This window comes from Pteropus alecto, unplaced genomic scaffold (assembly GCF_000325575.1).
Source record: "Pteropus alecto unplaced genomic scaffold, ASM32557v1 scaffold75, whole genome shotgun sequence".
NCBI classification, from domain to species: Eukaryota; Metazoa; Chordata; class Mammalia; order Chiroptera; family Pteropodidae; genus Pteropus; species Pteropus alecto.
The window spans coordinates 5,214,843-5,218,616 of NW_006440638.1; positions in this window are offsets into that span (position 1 = coordinate 5,214,843).

Below are 3,774 nucleotides of genomic sequence, written 5' to 3' on the forward strand. Positions count from 1 at the left end.
TAAAGATTACATGAAAAAAGAAAACTACAGACCAATATCTCTCATGAACACAGATGCAAAAAAAAACTAAATAAGATATTAGCGAACCAAATACAGCAATATATTAAAAAGATTATACACCATGATCAAGTGGGCTTCATCTTTGTGGCACAGGGATGGTTCGACATACACAAATCGATTAATGTGATATACCACATAAACAAATTAAAAATAAGAATCATGTGATTATATCAATAGATGCAGAAAAAGCCTTTGACAAGATATGGCACTCATTTATGATCAAAACACTTAACAAAATTGGTATAGAAGGAAATTACTTTAATATAAAAAAGGCCATATATGACAAGCCCTCATTATAGTTAATGGTGAAAAACTAAAAGCCAACATTATACTTAATGGTGAAAAACTAAAAACCTCCCCTCTAAAATACAGAACAAGGCAAAACTGTCCACTATTGCCACTGTTATTCAATATAACTTTGGAGGTCCTAGCGAGTATGATCAGAGAAGAGAATGATATAAAAGGCATCTAAATAGAAAAGAAAAAAGTCAAACTATCACTATTTGCAGATGACATGAGTCTCTATATAGAAAATCCTAAAGACTCCACAAGAACACCGCTAGAAACAATAAGCAAATACAGTAAAGTTTCTGGATACAAAATCAATGTTCAAAAATACATAGCATTCCTATACGCTAATAATGAATTGTCAGAAAAAGAAGTGGAAAAAATAATTTCTTTTGCAATTGAAGCAAAAAGAAAATACATAGGAATAAATCTAATGAAACATGTGAAGGATCTATGTAATGAAAACTATAAGACCCTATTAAAAGAAATCAAAGAAGATACAAAGAAATTGAAAGATATTCCATGTTCTTGGATCGAAAGAATCAACATAGTTAAAATGACCTTATTACCTAAAGCATTATGCAGATTTAATGCAATCCCCATCAAATTCCCATTGGCAGTTTTTAAAGAAATAGAACAAGAAAATAATCAGATTTGTATGGAAGCACAAAAGACCTTGAATTGCCAAAGCCATCCTGAGAAAAAGGAATGAGGCTGGAGGCATCACTCTGTCTGACTTCAAATCATACTAAAAAGTGACAGTATGGCATGGTATTGGCAGAAAAACAGATACGCGGAGTAGAATAGAATTGAGAGTCCACAAGTCAACTCATATTTATATGGGCAAATAATTTTCAACAAAAAAGCTAAAAACATACAGTGGAGAAAGGAAATCCTCTTTAATAAATGGTGCTGGGAGAACTGGAAAGCCACATGCAACAGAATGAAACTAGACTGCTGAGTATCACCACACACCAAAATGAACTCAAAATGGATTAAGGACCTCAATATAAGACCTGAAACAGTAAAATACATAGAAGAAATCATAGAAATTAATCTCAAGGATCTTGGACTTAAAGAGGATTTTATGAATTTGACCTCAAAAGCACACAATAGAATATACAGATGTCAAACTGTAATGTACACCTGAAAATTATATAATTATATTAACCAATTCTACTGGATATTTACCCCAGAGACTTGAAAACTCATATCTGAAAAGATATTCGCACACTGATGTTCATAGCAGCATTATCTACAGTGACCAGGACATGGAAGCAACTGAAGTATCCTACGTAGATGATTGGCTAAAGAAGCTGAAGTACATATATACAATGGAATATTACTCAGCCATAAGAAGAGATGAAATATTGCCATTTGTGACAATATGGATGGACCTCAAGATAATCATGCTTTGAGAAATAAGGCAGATATAAAACATTGAAAATCACATGATATCACTTATATGTGGAATACAAACCTAAAAGCAATGAATGAATGGGACAATGAAACAGAGACTCATAGACATTGACTATAGACTAGTGGTTACCATTGGGTAGTCATGGGGGGAGGGGAGGTGACAGGGTAAAAGGGTTCAAATATGTGTTGAGAGAAAGAAATCTATGGGAGATGAACACACAGAGTAAATATATATATGTGCCTTATTGTTAAAGTGTACAGCTGAAACTGATTGGATTTCATTAACCAATGACACCATAAAAAAAGATAATAATTCTGTAAGTTCACAATTTAGGACCAAACTTTAAGAAAACTAATACTTGGAAAATTAAAATTGAAAAGTAAACTAGAGAATGTATTAGTCATTCAGTAAATACACATGCGTATATAATTGTTATTTGAATCATATAAAAATCTGAACTTATGTCATAAATACATATTAGTAGTATAATCGGGCACTATTTCCTCAGTGTGGAGATCGCTAGATTAGCTATATCCAATACCAAGTATGAATAATATTATTTAAAAAAATTTGTCTCTCAGAGCATTATTTGAATCATTTTAAAGTCATAAAAAATGCTTATAGTGTAATATTATCTAAGTAGAGTTGAGAATCAGTGGTATATTAACAACAAACATAACAATAATAATGGTAAACATGTTTATTTAATCCTAACAAAAACCCTAAGAAGAAGCGATTATTAACTTGGTTCTAGAAAGAAAGAAATTGAAACTTAGAGAGGATTCATTAAGGTTTTTATCCAAAATCACATAGCTAGAAAATTCAAGAGCTGAAATCAAATCCTGGTCATATTTTTTTTGATAAACAAAAATGCTAAGGATTTACCTATTTCTTATGTACTCTGATCTTACTAGGTTTTATTATTTACCAATTACTCTTCATTCTCTAGGGGTATGTGAAAGCAATTCTTCAAGAGACTTCTATTAATAGAGTGGTTTTACTAGTAATTCCCTAAATATCAGCTCCCTTGGAGGTGAACCTGGCACTTACTTCTTCAACTGAAAATTATTTCACATATGGAGGCTTGTGACCTGCACAATAAACAGGACAGTGCCACAGACAAGGAAGAAAAAAATATAGACCACTCTTTGGAGAAATTGGGCTTTACAGATTGTTGCTCCTTTAAGCCTGAGACTTGAATTTAAGTGGTGTCACCTGACCAGAGAATAGTGTCTGATCTTTTGGCAGAATTCCAGAAGATTTTGTTCCATAATTTGACAAAAGGAGTCCTAGATTATTTTATATATTTGGACACTGTATACATTAACAAAGAGTTATAAGAATCAACACTATCTCTTAAGGATGTGGCTACTTTAATAATGCACATCTACATTTTCAGCAACATAAGAAAATATAATAAAGTCAGTATCAGTTTAAACCTGTTTTTATTGCTTGAAACACCCAGTTTTGCATACTTCAAATCCTATTTCCCTCCTACATTCATAAAGGACATGATAAGTACTGGTTACAAATGCACCATGTATGGTAAAACTAGAGACTAAATTATGCTTATGAGCACCGACTGCCAGTTTTACAACAACTGGCAGAGTATTTTTTAAATGTTATCCTGCATTTTAACCTAGGCACAACTTGCGGTGAGAAAAACTCATTTACAAAATATAAGCTCACTATTTCAAAAGTAATACCATTTTTAAAAAGAAAATCTAAGTGAATATCATACACACATCCAAATCACATTTGGAACCAAGAAAAAGTATTATTTTATTTGTTGATTTTTTTAAAACTGAGCTTTACCAGGGAGAAACGGGAAAAATGGGCATCAAAGAGGACATCCAGGACATTTCCTTACCCTGAATGAGGAATGACCACAAAGAGACCTGTCACATAAAGACAAGTTGATTGATTAGTGATTTTGAGAAAATAAAAATCTCATGATTATGAAATAATATATTTAAAAAACATTCCAACATTGGAAACTCATGTAA